Source organism: Dermacentor variabilis, chromosome 5, assembly GCF_050947875.1.
Source record: "Dermacentor variabilis isolate Ectoservices chromosome 5, ASM5094787v1, whole genome shotgun sequence".
In the NCBI taxonomy this organism is placed as follows: Eukaryota; Metazoa; Arthropoda; class Arachnida; order Ixodida; family Ixodidae; genus Dermacentor; species Dermacentor variabilis.
Window position 1 is genome coordinate 13,567,251 of NC_134572.1, and position 21,303 is coordinate 13,588,553.

Sequence of the window (21,303 nt, forward strand, 5' to 3'; positions counted from 1 at the left end):
CTCTTCTAACTTTCCCGCGTCGGGATTTTCCTCTCCAGTATCTGGCGCCTTCAACGCTACAGACTCAATTTTATTCTGTTCGGGCGTGCTCTGAATATCAGCTTGCTGCGCCTCTGACCCTTTTTCGTTGTTTGATAACGTCGGCCCCGCAACTACCGCCTTTGCAGCGAGCTCCCGAACCTTCGATCTGGTTAAGGCCTGAACACTAGCTTCACCAAACAAAAGCCCCTTCTCGCGCAGGAGGTGATCGGACCTGTTTGAAAATAGGTACGGGTACTGGGGTGGCAGCATAGATGACACTGCCGCCTCCGTCTCAAGCGCTCCGAAAGGTCCTTCGATAAGCACCTTTGCTACCGGCAGACACACGCTATGAGCTTCCACGGCTTGCTTGATCCATGCGCACTCGCCCGTGAACATATGGGGTTCTACGTAAGACGGGTGAACTACATCCATCGTAGCTGCGGAATCGCGAAGCACTCGGCACTCTTTCCCGTTCACGAGGAGGTCTCGCATGTAAGGCTCGAGAAGCTTCATGTTCTCGTCAGTGCTGCTTATTGAAAAAAACACAACTTTTGGTGTTGTTTCCGGACACTGCGCCGAAAAGTGACCCGGTTTCTGGCACGTATAACACAAGCGCGCTCGCCTCATCTCGAACCGCTTTCTGCGTTTGGCTGCCGCCGTCTCTTTACGTTTGGTCGGACTGCTTTCACTCGCATCCTCACTACGCGTGTCCCCCTTAAATCTCATGGGCGTGAACCTTGGCCTCTCAGACTTGGAGCCAAATTCACCCTTTTGACCGTCCTTAGCTCCGCGAGCCCGACGCGTCACAAACTCCTCGGCTAGCTCAGCGGCTTTAGCCACCGTACAAACGTCTGGCCTATCCAAGACCCAGTATCGCACGTTCTCCGGTAACCGACTATAAAACTGTTCTAGCCCGAAGCACTGCAGAACTTTATCGTGGTCACCAAACGCTTTCTCTTCTTTGAGCCACTCCTGCATGTTCGACATAAGCCTATACGCAAACTCTGTATATGACTCACTTCTGCCTTTCTCATTTTCCCGAAACTTCCGACGGAACGCCTCCGCAGACAGCCGGTACTTTTTTAGCAGACTCGATTTTACTTTGTCGAAATCCTCTGCCTCCTCTCTATCCAAGCGAGCGACTACGTCGGCCGCCTCGCCGGGTAACAAAGTGAGCAAGCGCTGTGGCCACGTTTCCCGAGAGAACCCCTGCTTCTCGCACGTTCGCTCAAAGTTAACCAGGAACAAACCAATGTCCTCTCCAAGCTTAAACGGCCGCATCAGGTCCGTCATTTTGAACAATACGCGTTCTCCTGCACCGTGTGCCTGACTTCCATTACGAGCGCGTTCCATCTCTACCTCGAGACGCTTCATTTCCAAAGCGTGTTCGCGCTCTTCTTTTTTCTCTTGTTGCTCTTGCTTTTTCTGTTCTTTACGTTCACGCTCTTCTTTTTCTGTCTCCCTCTCTTCAATAGTCTCAAGGCATTCCGACAGCTCGTCATCCTCAGCCTCTAACTCAAGAATAGCCTTTAGCAGTTCAGGTTTTCTTAGTTTGTCTGAGACATCCAGACCCAACTCTCTTGCAAGCTCCAACAATTTCGGTTTGCGCAACGACTTCAAATCCATGGCTGCTCTGAATGCTGCTTTCTCTACTGCTTACTATTGTCTTGCCGCAAACTAACCCGGCAGCAACGACAACCACAATTACCAGCTCTGTTTCTGACACTAACAAAAGCCTGGCAAAGCTCAGAAGAAGAAAGTCCCGCACTCACCAAACCTCGCAGGCAGGAATTCCGCGCAGTCGTTCCGCTGCAGGCAACCAGTCGTCACACAGGGCTCGTTGCACTGCTCCCGGATCGTCGTTGAGCTGCTCAGCATACTGTCAACTGCATCTCTTTGCTGCTGGCCTCCGTTGTCGCGATCTCGCCGCTGGCAGACTGTTGTTTGAAGTCGTAGGCGATCTCACCGCTGCCAACCAGATGTTTTGGTCGCAGCGATGGTACGACCGTGGTTGTACCTGGGTCGCAAGCCCCAAGGGTAGCGTTGGCCTGGCGGCCTGGGGTACAACTGCAAGCATCCGAAGGTCCCGGCAAAGCATGAGTCGACTGGTAACAACGAAACAACTTGTTTATTTTAACATCGCAAAGAGTTGGCGGTCAGGTTTGACCGAAGTAGAGAGACGGGAGAGCACTTCACTCAACGGAAGAAATCGGAGCCCTCCTCTGGCGTCCGAGGGCAGCTGTTTTTATACTCTCGCAGTTGAGGGCAAGAAGGAACCCCTCAAAAGACGAGCACGTGAATGTACAATGGGCTAATGGTGACGCACACTGTCGTAGCGATGCCGTAGCACCATGTCGTGGCGCTGCGCACGATCTCGTAGCACCTGGTCGTGGCGCTGCGCAGCACACTGTCGTGGCGCTGCCGGTCGGACACAAAGACTGTAACGAGAAGATGGTCCCTGCTTTGGCATAGCCTGTTTCGGGCACAATGACTGGAACGAGATCCCTGCTTTGGCATCGCCTGTTTCGGGCCCAATAACTGGAAGGAGATCCCTGCTTTGGCATCGCCTGTTTCGGGCACAATGACTGGAACGAAATCCCTAGGCGGTCGCATCGCCGCAGACGCGCCTGGAAACACCTGGCGATGAGTGTTGCGGTGACGACGATCGGGCCAAAATGTCCGCCGCCCCGCCGCCGTCGCGCCGGCAAAACCACGTGTCGCAGGCGAAACGCAACATCACCTGTTCTGCATGGAATCTCCCGTCCATCTGAAGGGAGACCCCAACGATGAATAGCTAGGAGCCTTAGAGTACGCTTAGGCGCTCCTCGAGCAACCTCAAGTTCCTTAGTAATTGAAGAGGCACGTCATCCTCCGTTTCCTATTACGAGGACGGTTGAAACCTTCCGACACTACTTTCGCGTTTCAGTGCAGCACAAAAGGCACCCACTAACAATTGCATTTATAGAGAGAGACAGAGCGAGCATCAATATAGTGATTCAGGAGCACAACAATCTACTACCATATCGCGGATTTTGGAACTTAGTAATCTCCTGCCCACTATGGCTACTCGTCGCCCCGAAAACAGAACTTTCCATTGAAGGAATTATTCGCTAACGAGACATGTTTATGCTAGCAGCAAAACAACTAGCGTTATACCAGATATACTATCGATGCCCGGGTTATACTCAAGCGTACACAGATGGTTTTTGTCCAAATAATTATTATACAGCCGCCTTCCTCATTAAAGAATGGAACTGCATACAGGCGTTTAGACTGTCTCACATAACATCATAAACTACATCTGAGCTTTTTGCAATGTGGTCTTTGTTACTATACATAAATTAACTGCGAAAAAAAAATTCAGAGCCATTGAACTCTGTGAAGGTGAATAACCAGCGAAGCTGTATAAATGGTGATAAATATGTAGAAAATAAATATGTTGATTGAAAATAAAAGACACATACCACAATGAATTTCATTACCGCGATATTTTTTGGTGGTGTTTTATTAAATTACACACTCAATGTTGTTTTTTTTATTTTTAACCTTCAATTTTTTGCTTTACTGGATTTATTATTTGGTCACCAAGGTGACTATATATCGCTTTATGATTGCTATGATATACGGTCAATGGCTCTGTGGCGACACTGGAAACATTCTTGGCCAATGTGAAGTCTTTATGCCACCGATGACGTGTCTTGGCACACTGATGTTGTGTAACATTGAATGCCGAGCCTTTCCAAGAGAAACACACGAACCACTTTCCGTCTGGCCGAGACACGTCTATGTTGAAATCATCCACAATAACTATAGGAGCGGAGTCGGTGGAGTGATCCAGCCAAAGGTGCATACGCTTGGCGTTTGCGGCGCGATCCTCGTCCGTATTACGTGCCAGCCGCAGTCGCCGCGCACATTCTCGCTTCTGTTCGCGACGGTGTTCTTTCTTAGGCGCGCTGTTTTTCCGCAGTCCACACCGCACGTGGCCTACCATTGCACGGGTGGAAGGGAATTGAGATAAGGTTGCGTGGTTTGCCTACAGAGCCCGTGACGTCAAACCGGAATTCATACTAAACAGTCTCTATTCTGGTTTTACTTTTTTATTACTATATTTTTATCACTATACGTTTTGACACTTCTCGCGATTAAACGCAGCTGAGGCACATCCGGCGATGGCTTTTGCTTTATGCTTTAGTTCTTTTAGATCTGGGGTGGCCGCCATCTTTTTTGCCTGCGCACACAAACCACCTTAACCTCGCGTATAACAGCTAAGCTGTAAAAGGGAAACAATGCGTCATCCTTTGTGACTCGCAGGTATACCTTTGTCGCCACTTTGTGGTGACATCACCAATTGGCAAAACATGGTGTTAGTTTACAAGACACTTAAGGAACACACAAAAGCAAGGGAACAATATGGCACAATAATGTTTATATGGATACCTGTTCACTGCAAAAATCCCTGGGAATATTGCAGCATACAAGGCAGCTGGACAAGCGCATGCTAATAACGCCACATATCGTCTCGCTGATAACGAGGCGAATTGCGGTACATACTAAGACAGATCTCACTCAACCCGTGGTTGCAAAGCAACACAGTTTAATCCCAATTCAAAATCTTCAGATTTATTTCACATTGCCCCTTCGCTTCAATTTAATATCGCGTCCACATTGCGTACAAACAGAGCCTTCGAAACGCTCGTTCACCGACTGCGGTTTGGTACCGCGTACACAGAACACCTTCTACAAGAAAATTCGAGCTGATATTCCGGAATGCACGTGTGGTCACGCGGACGAGGATGTACCGCATCTTCTGCTAGAATGTCGGCGACACGACACACGGAGAAAATATGGTTTAGCGGCATTACACAGCAGGCCCTTCAGCCTCGGGAAAATCTCAGGTACTCGGCCAACATACTCGTTGCACAGACGAGTATTACTGGCCCGCCAATGATTTCTAGAAGCGAGCAATATTCTCGGCAACTACTGAGTAGAGTGCTCGTCTGTGATAAGCTCACTCTTTGGGATCTTTTTTACCCGACTCAATTCAGTGCCTCGATTCATGTGCCTGCCTTTGAATCTACTCTGTGCTTTCTTATGTGTCCTGATTTTAGCGTAGTTATGTGACCGGACTTATTGTTTACCTTAGTGCGCCTGTGACTAGACTTTGTGTTATTGTGATTTCGAGTTGCATTTTAGTTTATCTCTTTCCATTCCTTGTAATGCTTCCACTTATGAACATATATATTGTATAATGCCCCCCCCCCCCCCCCCACTCACACAGGTTCCTGCTGGAGCCTGTGAGAATTTTGAATAGATAGATAGATAGATAGATAGATAGATAGATAGATAGATAGATAGATAGATAGATAGATAGATAGATAGATAGATAGATAGATAGATAGATAGATAGATAGATAGATAGATAGATAGATAGATAGATAGATAGATAGATAGATAGATAGATAGATAGATAGATAGATAGATAGATAGATAGATAGATAGATAGATAGATAGATAGATAGATAGATAGATAGATAGATAGATAGATAGATAGATAGATAGATAGATAGATAGATAGATAGATAGATAGATAGATAGATAGATAGATAGATAGATAGATAGATAGATAGATAGATAGATAGATAGATAGATAGATAGATAGATAGATAGATAGATAGATAGATAGATAGATAGATAGATAGATAGATAGATAGATAGATAGATAGATAGATAGATAGATAGATAGATAGATAGATAGATAGATAGATAGATAGATAGATAGATAGATAGATAGATAGATAGATAGATAGATAGATAGATAGATAGATAGATAGATAGATAGATAGATAGATAGATAGATAGATAGATAGATAGATAATGCGCTTCAGCTCATTCTTTTTTATTTTTCATATCTTTATGTGAACAGGGGTAGCCGGCGCCAATGGAAGGCGACATCTCCTAAGTACTATATATTAACAAAGGAAAAAAAATATATGACGCCCACTTTGCCCGCTGAGAAATGTATCCCGGATTCGGGATTTGTGCCGAGGCATGGACAGAAGTCGGACGTTGATCTGACGCTCCTTTAGGTGTTGTGATTCTCCGCAGCAGAACTGATAGTTGGGCGAGTTGGTACGAATTTTATAGTAAAATATTTTTGCGCGCACAATCGACAAGGACACAGTGAAGGGGGGACACACGAGCGCTTTCACTTTCCCCCCTTCACTGCGTCCTTGTCAATTGTGCGCGCAAAAATATTTTACTATGAGTTGTGATTCTCGTTTGTAGTTATCATGCTTATCTATTATTTATTTATTTATTTATTTATTTATTTATTTATTTACCGCAGTTGTTCTCTCTTTAATATGTGTTAGCCGAGCATGCGGGAATTTTCGGCATATGAGATGCGAAAGGCGGCGCTGCATCTTCTACATGCGTGGTGCGTCGGCAACAATTTCACGAGCACCAGACACTTCAGCACCTGCCAAATATTCCCTTTAAGAAATGACGCACCAGTACACTCTGTTTGAACAGCTCCACAGCAACGCATTTTGTACCAGAAGGACGCAAGCTTGTTGAGCAAGATACATCGGCGCTTTGCAAAACGTACGCTCTGCAGTCCACACACAGGAACAGCTGAAGCGAGAAAAAATGCGGAGGACAAGTGCAAGGAAATAATTACACCTGCGCAATGAAATATTGCTACATACCGGTGCTTAATATATCGCACTAAGTAGTGTGCGATATCTCATGCGATAGCTATGATTGTGGAGCTACCACATTTCCCTCCCAACTCTGACTCGAATAACATATATCTGTTCGAACGCCCTAGAGGAGCCAGCCCATTGCAAGGCTACCGGCGCCAAGGATAACTTAGCAGCCCGAGAAGGCTATTCGATACCAATCAGCAGAATACATAAGCCATTCTGGCCACAACACACGTTCATCGAAATATCGCTCGCCTTTCTGGAAGAGCATGTGTAAATTATGGCCATACAAATATTAAGCATCATTTCTCAAATGCGAGCTCGGTAGTACACACCGGTTTCATCACTAATTTAATGTAACTAGTATTTGCAGCATGTGTGGCCCATGCTGACGGTCGGCTGCGATTTTTCATTAGCAAAAAAATTATGCGGGGCTGTCTGCGACAAGTTTCTTTCAAAAGAAAATAGAGATGAATTTCTCGTTGTGATAAACCGTACATAAATTATGCGCTCTTTCATATCTTCAATCTCAGGCTTAGAAGCTCGATCCCAGCCGTGCAAGGTAATAAAAGGTTCCGTGTTGTTTTCGTAAAAGCGGACCTGATTTAAATTTTCCGGCCATTAAACAACGGCACGAAGGAAGCACGACAGCCTTTAACAATAAGCTTGAGCACATTGAAGTAACAGTGCGCCAGGAGATTAAACATGCCCAATTTTGCTGTCGTTCGACATGCTTCCCTGCTTCACGAAGATATGAAACAAACTAAACAACTGTAATTGATCAACAACAACAACAAAACATAACTCAACGTGTGCACGGGCTTACATGCAATTTTATTTCAATGGAAATTCCCCTTAATTAAACTCGCCTCGTTGAAGAGAGTACGCCCTCGAATATTAGTTGACGTCGCGTCGATAGCCCGGTTAATTTTGTTTACACGGCAATAGCAATGAAACACCTCACAGCGGCGGCAGCCCCAGTTTTTCACGCTCGAGTAACTTTAAGCCGCACCGAAAGAGGTGCTGGAAGCGGGGACGCGATGTAGTTGCGAGGCTTGTTGACAACATCGACCCGATATTCAGAACAATAGTTAGCGTGCTATGTACGTAGGCGGTAACCGAAGCCCAGCTTATGTCCCCAGCGCGGATTTGTCAATCGAAAAGACACAATTGATTAAATATAGAGGAAATCTCTTGAAATTAACCTAAAAAAAATTGAACCATACTTTCCACGTTCTTAGCAAATTACGATGGCCACGGGAAGAGATTTAACGAACATTTCGTATGCCCTGGAATTACCTTACTGAGAATGAGAGCTGAATTCCCGTCTTATTGTTCCGTGAATTGTGCATATATTAACGCGTTCAGCGTTTTTGTTTTTGTTTACTTCTATTTTTCCCCTTAATTATGCTTTGTTAGCGGTTTTGTCTGTGTAGCTTTTTCTGCAGTAGTGGTAGTCGGATTTCCTCAATGTTGCGCAGCTAATGAGAAAAAGAAAGTTCGTGGATTGACTTCCTTTTAATTATCCAGAGTTTTAAGCAATTAAAGCAGCGACAAAGAAACAACATTGCCCCAAAAAAGTAGCGCTTCTAGTTCCCTTCAAACAGAAAGTTGAACAATAAATAAAGAAAAGCGAACTGAAGGGCTTTCTGACGCTTCGCTGCAAGCAAAGCGCAGGCCCACCTTCCTCGGCTATACCGACGGGTGCCAACAATATACGCCCATTTGCATGTCATACTCATCAGTGGCGCTTCCCAGTAACCGCAGAAACTCGTGGAAAAAGGAAGGCAGCAGGACGCGAGGGCTGTTCGTTGAATAAATTACGGGAGTGTCCGGTTTATTTGCATTCTGATCCGACGATGCGCTTCTTCCGTTGTCACAAGAGCCGAGGGAAAAGCGTCCCCAGAAGACGCTGCTCCCGAGCCGCTATAGCGTCGTCTCCCCTATGCGATCGCGAGAGAGACTAGCGGCGGTCCTCCTTGCGATGCAACGACGAGACTTCCGGCGCAAATGCTTTTCGAGGGAAACCCATCCTCGGGCTCGACAAATATTTCCGTCCCCAGATTACACGTGCGCGACCCGGAAACGGTCTCATTAGAAACAAACGTGACCGAGGGCTCGAACAGAATTCAATACATTTCAATAATCGCGCTTTACGTTAGAACTGCATCGCGAGCAGGACTTCAATTCGTGAAACATCGTTTTCTTCTTAAAGGACAATCGCGAAAAGTAGAGACATTTAACGATTGTGAAACAGTGCGTTTACCTCTAGAAAGTTATAGGACTACCTTCCCAATTTACTACACCTACGATTTAAAAAGAAAGCATCTAATTTGGTTAATAAATTACTATAAAAACTTAACGAGATGCGGCTCTTAGAGTGATAGAAAAAAGTAACAACATTCAATCTTAAATTTGATTGTACGGAGGTAGCTAATAGAAAGACTTAGAAATGACAGCTTAACACAAACGGTGCAATCAGCGCATAGCCGCGGGCGCAGAAACGCGAACTGAACGCTTAAAACAGTAACCGACAGAAACATATAAAATAATAAAACACCTATCGGTTTTGCTTACGGATGTCAGAAAAAAGTGCCTTTAACTTTCTTTTCAATGAGTCGATGTGCTGACCAAACTGTACAGGTGTTTGCCATTGTATTGTTTAACGTTTCTTCTTTTCTTTCTTTCTTTCTTTCTTTTTTTAGCTCATATACGATTTAAGAGTAGATGAGTAGCCGTCGCGTCTAACACGCACATATATCCCCTTGCATACAGTTCATAATACATACAAACTCAAAACCTTCTAGCATACCCCTTTGATGACGATGTTATCGATTGCTCCTTGCTTTCTTTTTTTTCACTCGGACATTATTTTCCTATGATTACGTCAATTTTACAGACAATTAATCTTCACATGACAAATAGTCCCATAATAGTAATTATGAATACATGTACGGTCGATATGAAAAAAGTGATAAGACAGCTCATGTGCTTACTCCTCTAATACACACGTCAGTTTTCATCGTTCAGTTTTGTCGTGTATCGGAACACGATAGTTCATTATTTCCTGAAATCTTCCGCTCTGCTACATTCTTTAATGAAACAGAAACAATTACCACTTTCGTTTGATGACCCAACAGAGTGGACATTGCCTTCTATTAGCGAATGTCAATCCAAATTAGGCACCGGTTGCGAAGCCTCATCATGGCTGCGCTCACCACCTGTTTGGACTGGAAAGAATGGCAGTGCGGCCGCCGTTAATGCACCTGTTTAGTCCCTCACAACTCCGAACACGTGGGACACGATGATGAATGCAAACGTCGGCTTCAACATCGTCAACTCTTTACTCTTTCTATCCAAAGCTGGATAAACACAGCTAGTTGACCTTCGATTCAGCGTAAGAACACTGAATGTACTAATGCACCTTGCGAAATTTCAGTCAAGCCGTCTTGTCCATTTGTTCACTTATATTGCGAGAAACGAAAGAACCGCGCGATGAGTCAAGCCAGCTCATCCCTTAAATCGTTCGATCAAATACAGCAGTACCCCCGCACTTGGGCTAAAAACGACCTACAATCCACCCCTCACCTTTTTCTTTCTTAAGCTTATACTGGGGGAGGGGGGGGGGGCATGTACCCCTATTTCAATATCCTAGTCCATATCCTTCGTACCCAATATCAGTAACCATCCACCATCATTTCCTAACGTTATTGCTCAATCGCGTTATATCCATTAGGCGTGCAGTTCATCGCGCCACAAATGAAACGCATTCAATCTATAAACATTTTTCCGCTCGCCCTAACGGAGCGCGCTTGTGCCGCGTGCGCGTTGCGACGTTGACGTATGCTGCAGGGTCACAGCCGTACACCACGGTGCCGTCATCGCCAATCTACTTTATCTCCGTCTATATCTTGCAATCGAAGACGCAACTAGTCTGTGTCGTTTGTATATGGTGCATGTAGGCGTATAGTAGACGGGCAACCTCCTTTTGGCGACCAGAGACACTCACCCTATCGTTCCGGTTCACGGGCAGCACCTGCGAAGGAACAGGAAGAAAAAAGTAGCGCCAACTATGAGAAGCTGAAAAGCAGCGGCCGAAATGCTGGCAGTTGCATCACTCGCCAAAGGTTGCACATGCAGAGCGGTGCGCACACACACACCAACTGCGCCGCTGGTTTGGCGTAAACACCATTATTCTCATACCAGAGCCCCCAGTGCCGAAGAACCTAACGAGAAGGCGTGCGTTTTCTTTCCATGTGGCCAAATACGTCAGCTTCGTTGTAGATGTCTGTTGCGCATGATATCAACAAATACATGAATTATTCTTTTCTTGTTGCTTGCCAAATAGTGCTATTTTTCTTTGTTAATGAAGTCCAGTGGCGCAGTAATGAGGCCGCGTTTCCTCTTTATTCCTTCTTTCTTCCTTTATTTTTCTGTTTTAATCTGCGTGAGACGTAGAACCAGTTAAGGTAGTGAGACAAAAAACAAACAAACAAATAAATGAATAAATAAGTAAAAGAAACGTGCCATTGCACTACGCAACACTAAGCACCCTTGAATGAGGTGGCAGATTGCGCTTTGAGGTTAACCATTCCTAATGAGTCTTTCGTTTATATGCTGGAACTCTGCCTCTGTGCTTTTGTACCCATTGCAACAGAAAGGTTTAACGATGCCCAGTGGCAAAGGCAAATTGGTCACATGTCGAGAGCTTGTTGAAAACGGTTAATTTTGGCGCGGGGCATTCTCTGACGGCGGAGTAAAATTAACACACTACTGGACTTATAACGCATATTATGCATATACTTATTACTGCTGGCAATTAACCATAGTGTTCTGCGTGTACAGATATTACTTAAAACAGGTTTTGCCAAAGGAGCGAAAGCTGCATAATAGATTCCGTGCATTGCAGCTATGTTCCTACCCATCCCGCCCTCCTTCAATTTAGTCTAAGCCTTACGTAAATGTATGCGTAAATTTCAGTTATGCCAAGCCAACTAGCCCACTGCCAAGCTTCCAGAGCTCTCTATGGAAGTAATGCACTTGGTTCTGGAACATAAATGACGAGTATCTCCACCTTCAGCAGCCTTGTGCGACACTCGTGATCGCGGAGCCTCATCAAATATTTACTCATCCTACAGGTGGCGGGGGCTACATATTAGCCCCTAAGCGTGGGGATGGGGAGAAAGGATACGGCAGCACTGCAAAATTTCGAGCAAAAGACGAAAAAAAAAAAGAAGGTTACAAATGGCAATGTAGGTATGCGTGCGTGCGTGCGTGTGTGTGTGTGTGTGTGTGTGTGTGTGTGTGTGTGTGTGCGCGTGTGCGTACTGCCCATGAAAGCACATTAGAAAAGATGGCGGCGCGCAAAGCGTCGCCTTCAGCATATTGCCAATAGCACAAAGTGTTTAGTGTGTCTTCACAGGAGGCTAGGCCGATGGGTCAAGTGCCGCTACCAAAGAAAACTGTACGAATGTTTGTTTGCCTTATGCCTCAACAGTTATGTGTTTCTGATAGAAACAGTGGAGGCTGAAGCATGGCTGAGACAGCGTTGAGGTCACACAGTGTGCAGACACTTTCATCAAGGCCTGTACCAGAGTTCAGTCTTCCAGATCTGCCTGCAAACTTAACTGACCTTTACTGTACGCCGACCTCGAAGTGATACGTAGAAATAATCTTTGCTATGTTATGCAGCGTCAATTCAACAGCGTGAGTATAATATTGCAAGACGGAACAAGAAGTATGGTACACGACGAGGCTATAGCTTCTCTCTCTTGACAATTTATCAGAAATGTCATGCTATCATTGCCGTGTAACGTATGGCGTGGCGAACAATGGCATTTCATTGCATACTGCAGATGCATCCCTCTATGAAACGTTGTTTCCGTTTGGCAACGTTGTCTGTTTGCCGGATGCTCTGGGCTAAACGACATCTTTTTCTCGAGGGCAGGCACTGCCTCATCGCTTATGCCCATTTTTGTTTCCTTCCAACGAAGCGCGCCATTGTTTTATCGAGATGAAATGAAGGGCACGGAAAGAAAAAATGCGTGCACGTCTGTTTGAATATCGTGGAAGCGCGAGAACGGCACAGCTCGCTTGCTGGCATCCATAATGAAGCATTCTCTTTCTTTCCTTCTTCCCTTCTTTCTTTCTTTCTATCTATCTATCTATCTATCTATCTATCTATCTATCTATCTATCTATCTATCTATCTATCTATCTATCTATCTATCTATCAATCTATCAATCTATCTATCTATCTATCTATCTATCTATCTATCTATCTATCTATCTATCTATCTATCTATTCTGTACTAAGGGATGATAATAAATTATTCCCAATGCTTGTAGCGAAACGCAGGATTACAACTCGCAAGTGGTTCTCCCGTGACGTCATCAGCGAGACAGAACTCCCGAGAAAGTGATTATACAGGACGAAAAGAAAATGGAAGTTGTACATAAACGAGATGGGAACGAAGCACTCACGAGTGTTGGGTACAAGCTGTCATCTACGAAGCGACATCGCCTTACTTAAATCTCGAAGAAAAAATCGAGCAAAAAATGAGAAATGTTCGAGCTGATCCCAAATACTTGATAGCAAGAGAAGCAGACATGCGGCGCGAAAATGATAACTGCGCCCGGCACAAGTTGTGATCAGCGAAGCGGCTCGCTCTTTATATACACTTCTTATATGCCTTCATACATAAAGAAAGAGAAAGAAACAAAATAGCAAAGGAAGTCCATCTTGCCATTTCTGTGAAGTTCAGACGCAGATAATGAAAGGGAACTGCTAGAATCGCTCTCAAGGCGTAACGTGGTTATGGAAAATGAAAAACAACACATGGTGCTAACGAGCCGAAAATACTTTAACGACCCAAGGGGAAAAGAAAAGAAGAGGGAACAGAACGCACTGCCGCGCCTCCGTTTTCTTAATTTCCCGAGCGACTCATTTTCTTAACTCGCAGCTGATTGCACACAGACAGTAAGGCGCAGCCATTTAAGGCAAACACATTGCCCAGCACCCTTTGAAAGAAAGCAAGAAAGAAAGAAAGAAAGAAAGAGAGAAAGAAAGACAGAAAGAAAGATTTATCGACGTTTCCGGGTGCTTTTATCTGCACCGTCTGGGCTGGCTATTAGAAAAACTTAAAGCGCGATATATAGCAGTGCTCTCTGGTGTAGCTCCATCATTCTGGCCTATGCGGAGCGACTTTGACTGCTACGTTATTTTGATTTCCTGCATGTAGCATTTGCCTCCTCGAATTCAGACTTAATAGGCACCGTGATAAGATAATGAATTTATATAAAAGCACAAGACTCGGTGGTTTATTCTCTGTATATACAAAGAAATGCTTGTTGACTTTCAAAAGCAGCACAGAACATTAAATCAGCCGAGTTTTAGTGAGCCTGAACACAGCTGAGATGAGGTTTCTTGCAGGCTGTGCTTTCTTACTATGCACTATGGCTTAAGTTACGTACAGTCATCCTATAGCTGGCTATAGCGGAATGCAGAAGGCCACTTCAGACTAAACTTTATCTGCTGCATGCCATCATCACTGTCGTTAGAAGTGTAGGAAAGAGGGAACATCATAAAACCAGCAAACTAATAGCAACAACACAAATGCTTCAGGATAACAAGAAAGCAGTTTCGACAACTACCTTGTCAAACACAAACTTCCCATACACCACATAACTTTAGAGCAAGGAAAACGTGCTTTCAGCAGCACGAGTACCTAAATTGGAGCAACTTTTATAAGTGTGCCGCCGGCCAATCTTGCCAGTTTTTATTAAAGAGCCTCTCTCACTCTCGCAAAAATGGCTAACACCGTCCGCATTCCGTGATAGGCTGACATCACCCGTGCATTGGCTGCCGGCGCGCATATCAGTGGCACTCGCGTTCCTTCGAGCATATTTAGCAGCACAAGACTCGTGATCTCAGGCTGTTTTTGTTTCTTGGCTTTATTAACCAACTCGACAACTCGGGCCTTGTTTGTAATTTTGCACATTCGTTCTTTTATATATATTTCCCCTCCACCCCGACTTTCCCATTCCCTAAGTGTAGAGTTGCCAAATGGGCATGGCTTTGGTTCGATTCAATTCCCTTTATTTAAAAGAAAATATCCTGGCTGGACTCCGGGGCTAAAAGCTCCAAGAAAACAGCTTGACGGGGCCCAGGAGACCATACATACATGACAACATGTGACAGTTAAACCGATAACAGATGTTTAAAAGCGTCATACACGAAAGTTATTTACACAGGTAGTAGAATATAATTATACATTAATTAAGAGCGCGCACTCTTACTCGAAAAAAGAACAATGCCTTTGTGTTGCAATGCACAACAAACATAAAGTGAAGCAACTAACAAAGCACAATTCTACCACATTACTTAACACTAACTTTACTTACAGAATGAAATGGCAACATCACTAATACAAAAACTCCTAGCCTTTGCATTTTGCTCATCTCTCACTCTGCTAATCTTCATTGTTAAAGCGCTAGCTTCCTTTAGCTATTTGGATTACGTTGGATAGACGCCAGCCGATCTCGCGCAATAAAAACCGGAAGGACAGCCAACGTGGGCCACTGGTTAAGTGCTGACTGTTGTCTTGTCGACCACACAACAGGGGCCGCTGGCTGCGGACACAAGCAGACAAATTCGGCATTGGATCAGTGTCATTGGTGTGTTCTTGGCCAATAAATGTGCCAAGATGACACAGATGATTGACACAAGCCAACACGATTGTGCTGTGATTACAAGCTATACTCTGCCGTGCTATCGTTCGGCATTGCGCTTCGCAGAAAGAGAAAGAGAGAGAGAAAGCAAGGAGAGGACAGGCAGGGAGGTCAACCACACGGGGGGAACAGAAAGACGACAAGAGTGAGCACTGAGCGCACGTGGGAGGACGCACTAGACCGCCACTTCGAGCGCATGCTGACTTTCCCCCGCATGGTTCCGTGATTCACGAATAGCGCGGGGATACGCAGCAGGTCTCACAAGAAAACTGACGCAGGGTTCGACAATTACGTTCGATGGTTGCTGCCACATTTATTATTATTATTATTATTATTATTATTATTATTATTATTATTATTATTATTATTATTATTATTATTATTTCACAATGCTTTGCCTGCCACATTTTCCTTCTGTCTACATTTTGCCTTGCGTATTACTTTTAAGTGCATCCGTACGAAGGCTCCGTAGCTGTTCCTAGATAATATAATAAACATCTGAATGACTGATTGATTGATTGATTGATTGATTGATTGATTGACTGATTGATTGATTGACTGATATTAATTACACAATCAGTATACCGATGAGCGGGTGAGACAAGACGGCCTAAACCACGAAGGTTGGTTCTTGAAATAGGCGCATTTTTGCTTCACCGTCTGTGACCGAATTGTGCCTTTATTCTAGAACATTTCACAGTATACCACGAGCAAATGCCGACCTGTGCAACATTTTTGGAGTGTCCCAGACTTACGAAAACCATCTTCAATGTAAATTTTGTAGTTCGCCTTGCCGTTCGTCATTCACATGGGCCCAACCGCACCGCCGTTATCGACGTGATAGGCCACTCGTGCAACGGATGACAACGAAAGAATAGAAATTGAAAAACATGACGGCGCCGTATCGACATCTTGAGTCCTCTCGTAATTTTTTTTTTCTGCGAAATGAACGTGACGCTGATTGAACATCTTTTCGGCCGTCGCCGAGGTCGTCGTCTTCGTTGTTGTTGCGGTGGTCGTTGTTTAGCTGATGCGTGCCAAGAAAGATATTCCATAGAAACGCCCATTATCACACAAATGTGATGAAGCACGTTGGCGTTTACAAGTTCAATTCCTCATCCCTGCTTTCTTTTACTCAGCCTTTCAAATTATTACTATAACGTCCCCACAACGTCGCCAACACTACCACTAAGTCACCATTACGGTGACGTAGTGGTAGTGGATTTGGCTTTGCGCGGCTAAGCCCGAGGGCGCGGTATCAGATCCCGGCCACGGCGGCCGCATATTGATAGGGGAAAAATCTGGAGGAAGCTTAAGCTTCGCCTTTAAATTATGAGGTTTTACGTGCCAAAACCACTTTCTGATTATGAGGCACGCCGTAGTGGAGGACTCCGGAAATTTAGACCACCTGGGGTTCTTTAACGTGCACCTAAATCTAAGTACACGGGTGTTTTCGCATTTCGCCCCCATCGAAATGCGGCCGCCGTGGCCGGGATTCGATCCCGCGACCTCGTGCTCAGCAGCCTAACACCATAGCCACTGAGCAACCACGGCGGGTCAAGCTTCGCCTTTAAGAGTGGAACGCGATAGCTTTCAAAGACGCTTACTGCTTTTCATGCTTCCCGGCAAATGCAGCTTATGTAACCATAGCGTTTACCGGGAAACGCGGCTGCGAACGCTATGCGCGAAGGCGAGCTTTCTGGTAGAAACACGGCCTCATCCGTGGGTCGATCTCCTGTTATTGTTTCGCACTTTTAATATTTCAGTCTGAGAATAGCTAACATAAAGGACACATAATGTCGGTGTTTTCCCACTGCATTTGTTTGTGGGCTGCCGTTTTTGAAATTCCGAGGAATAACTTTGTGAAGAATGAAAGACAAGGTATGGGCAACTTCGGCGTTAGAGAAGCGGGTGGGTATGCGCATTCGGAATTATTCTTTTCGTAATAGATTCGCTGGACGCCAGACGCGGGACGCCGGATTTTCTGCTGCACGGGCTCCTTCAGTGCTATCGCGTTAAAATGCAAGAACGCCAGTGCACCGAGCATTGCGCGCGCGTTACAGAACCTCAAGTGGTCGAAATTAATCTGTAGTGCCCCACAGCGGCGTGCCTAATTATCATATCGTGGTTGAATTTTGCGGCCCGAAAAATCACAGATATTTGTGATAATATGAATTTTGATATTCTATTTCATATTGCTTTTCTTCGCCTCAGAGGCTCACTTGCGCCCACCGATTAACGCCCTTTCGTACCTAATATGTCAATATACAGGGTCGATTATGAAAGTAATCCGCATTTTCTGGTAAAAAGAGATTTGTTGACCAGACCTGTACAAATGGTTAAAATTCTTCAAAATACTCTCCCCCTGCATCAGTACATTCGCGTACACGTGCTTGCTGCCCTGAAAGTCCTCGACGGGAATGTCTCTCAGGAACGCTCATATCATAAGATGCCAACACTGACACCAAGGACAACATAGGCGAAATTACTTGTGTTTAACAAATCAAATAAAGAAACGATAAATTAACGGAAATGAAAGTGGATGAAAAAAGAACTTGCCGCAGGTGGGGAACGATCCCACAACCTCCGCATTTTGCGTGCGATGCTCTACCAATTGAGCTACCGCGACGCCGTTTCTCCATCCACTTTCTTAGGTGTATTATGTTTCCTAGTAAAACCCTTGGAGTGTTAGCCAGCGCCACCACTCACAGACCTTGGCGGCGGATGTGGAACATCCTTACTGCCGCCGACGTCAGGAGAATGTGATCTTTTTGGGTGAAGGCAACCAGTCAATAAACCCACACATGCTACCTGAAGGCATCAATGTTGCCGGATTCGTGACCCTCGTTGTGTAATAAACGAGAAGAAAGGGATTAATCGAGGGGCCCGATCTTTATTAGTCATATCATAAGAAGCCAACAAACACTGACACCAAGGACAACATAGGGGAAATTACTTGTGCTTAATAAATCAAATAAAGAAACGCTGTGACATGCTTTTGGATGTTTTCCACGGTCTCCCAATGCTTTCCTTTCAGTGCTCGCTTCAGTCGGGGAAACAAAAAAAAGTCACACGGAGCCAAGTCGGGACTGTAAGGGGGATGGGGGATCACCGGGGCGTTGCTCCGGGCCCGGAAGTTGGTAACGATGAGGGACATGTGGCTGGGGGCATTGTCATGGTGGAGTTTGACCGTGTCTTTTGATGCCAGCCCTCACACGCGCGACCCGGCGTTTCAATCTTTTGAGTACCTCTAGGTAAAAGGCTGAATTCACAGTTTCTCCCTGCGGTACAAACTGACAATGGACAATTCCTCGGGCGTCGAAGAAGACAATGAGCATCGTTTTGATGTGCGACTTGCCCATTCGCGCTTACTTGGGGCGGGGGGATGATCTTGTGCGCCGCTTGCTGCACTGCCTTTTCGATTCTGGGTCGCACTCGAACATCCAGGATTCGTCTCCGCTTACGACAGAAGTCCGGCTCATTTTGAATCATACAACAATTCTTGACAGCGCAAAACTCTAAGTTCTTGCTGATGTTTCGTCAACACTTTTGGTACAAGCGTCGTGCAGACCTTGCGCATTTGCAGATTTGTTAACCACTCACACTGCTCAGAGTAAAGTGGCGACTAGCTTCCTTGGCAGGACAGAACCCTCGGCACATTTCCCGATCGGTTTTGCCGCGCTGCCCTGTATAGTCGCGTCATAATAAAATCATGTGCATTAGTTTCATAATGGACCCTGTAAAAATGCACTCACGACAAATACATTTTCTGTCTCACCAGTAGCCGAGAAGACGTTATTTTATTTAGTTTTCTCAGCGTAATGACGACGTCCGTAATCTCTTGTTCTCGCAGCACCGTCAAGCGGCATCAGCTCCTCTTTCCGCTTTCCTTAGCGCGTTCCAAACGCTCACCTCCAACTTCGCGCTCCCTCTCGGCGGCCCGGATTCAGCTGGTGCCGCTGCGTAAACGACCGAGACGCTCCACTAAGCAGCAGCGAACGAGCCAAGCACAACGCTCCATGCCCGAGAAGGAGGTAACGCAGCGTTTCGAGTCAGGCAGCTGGGCCTTTCAGAATGAATCATACACGGTTTCCTGGCCACCACTCAATTGTATCCGGCAGGCAAGCTTGATCTTCCTCTTTCTCGTGAGGGACGGCAGCACCCTCGCGAATAAGCATTCGATTAGCAGCAACGGAGAGAAATGAGCGCGACAAAAGAAAAGAATGGCCTCCAGTAGCAACTGCTACTCATGCTACTCATTTTAGAGGCAAAAAAGTGTCAAGAATTGCAACGCCACGGTCGTTCAGCAATGCCACGGTGGGGGATTGCTATTTAGATAACGATTATTTCGTCTTCGTTTCCAAAAGTGCTCTCTGCATCAGTGGGCGTACACCGAACAGTGAGCGGGCGTCGCTCCGTTCTAGCGTACATTCCATTTCCTATACTACCCGGGGTGAGCACGGCGACTCTAGATTCGCGTCCCACAATTTCTGCCCCGCACGTTACGTAATCGGCCACTGCCACTCATTACGTCTTTATTTTGGCAATAACGAGAGAGAGAGAGAGAGAGAGAGAGAGAGAGAGAGTAAAGAAAATGTAAACACTGAGACCTGTGGCGTGCGGAAATCAGTGCTCTTTGGACAGGACATCCTGCGCATTTAGACTGCAGCGCCAGAGTCGCAGCTTGCCTTGTATATGCTCCTCCTCTACAGTACAGTGCAGGGTTTGTGGAAGCTGTTCACAGCTCGCAATTTCATTGGAATTCAGGAACAGCCGTGATTGGTCGGAAGCTTGAATATTTATCCTTCGTTTATGTGGTTGGTAACAGCACAGCTGTCACCAATGGCATGTGTTCCATGTTCTAACGACACTCTAAATTCAGCCCCTGATTCGTCGACGAAGTTTTCAATTCAAACACCGCTGGAGCAATTTCGCTGCACTTCAGAAAAAGGTGTCAACGAGTGTGATTAACGTAAAATGGGAAAGCGAAGTTGCTTTGAGTGGATTTCTGTCTGAGCCAAACAAGGCCACTCTAAACGATTTCAGCATTCCTGCAGTAAAAGTGAAGAGCTTTGCCGCCAACCCAGCCAGCGTCACTAGGTAAAAGCATTTGCTATATAGATCAACATTAAACGTTAGGTATCTGCTTACCGTAAGAGTGCTTTCTTCGTAAGGATGCATAACTTTGGATTTCAACCGGCCTTAACGGTAGAGGCGGCCCACCTTCATTTAAAGTTCTTTTTCCTGTTATAACTAAACGCTGAACGACTCGTTTCTTTTTTTTTTTTCAAGGATGGCGATCAGCCGTCTAATGTCAGGTTTGTTCAATATGCATCCTTAAAAGCGTCTCTCATGACCGTTTAATGAAATTGAGAATTCGTATGCTGCTAACCCTGGACCAACGGAACATGAGGTGCACTCAATTCCTTCTGGTTTACGAATATGAAATAACTGACAATGAAAGCAATGAAAAACGATGCAAATTATTTTCCAGTACTCTTCAGCTCTGCATAAATAAGTAAGTAATAGTGCCTAATCCAACTGGGAGCTCCGTTGAGCAAGTTTGTCCAAAACGTTATGCAGGAAAACGGACACAGGCGAAGAAATTCGCACGTGTATAAACTCATTGGAATCGGCCTGTACATATCAGCTGTCTCTAATCTTTAATAAGCATTTTGATACTGGAGCTGTTAACAAAGAAGGAGTGACAATACGAAGTAAATCATACAAAAATATACAAGTGATAACCGCAGTACACTTTCAAAATACACGACACACATTAAAGTAGGTTTGAGGGAGCGCATTCAATGGCATTCAAAAACACCTTAAAGGGTATAAATCGCGTATAG

General features: G+C 45.2%; 1 protein-coding gene and 1 non-coding gene across 6 annotated transcripts in view; both read right to left on the minus strand.

Moving 5' to 3' along the window:
- Dgk (diacyl glycerol kinase 1) overlaps nucleotides 1-21,303 on the minus strand; it is a 650,907-nt gene that overhangs the window by 300,531 nt on the left and 329,073 nt on the right. For all 5 annotated transcript variants that reach the window (XM_075691755.1, XM_075691752.1, XM_075691754.1 and 2 more), the window contains one exon: nucleotides 10,735-10,761. The gene's annotated coding sequence lies outside the window, so the exon portion shown is untranslated. The remainder of the gene's footprint in view (nucleotides 1-10,734; nucleotides 10,762-21,303) is intronic.
- On the minus strand, nucleotides 18,011-18,083 carry TRNAL-CAA (transfer RNA leucine (anticodon CAA)). The gene has a single exon. It is a non-coding gene; the product is annotated as a tRNA-Leu (tRNA).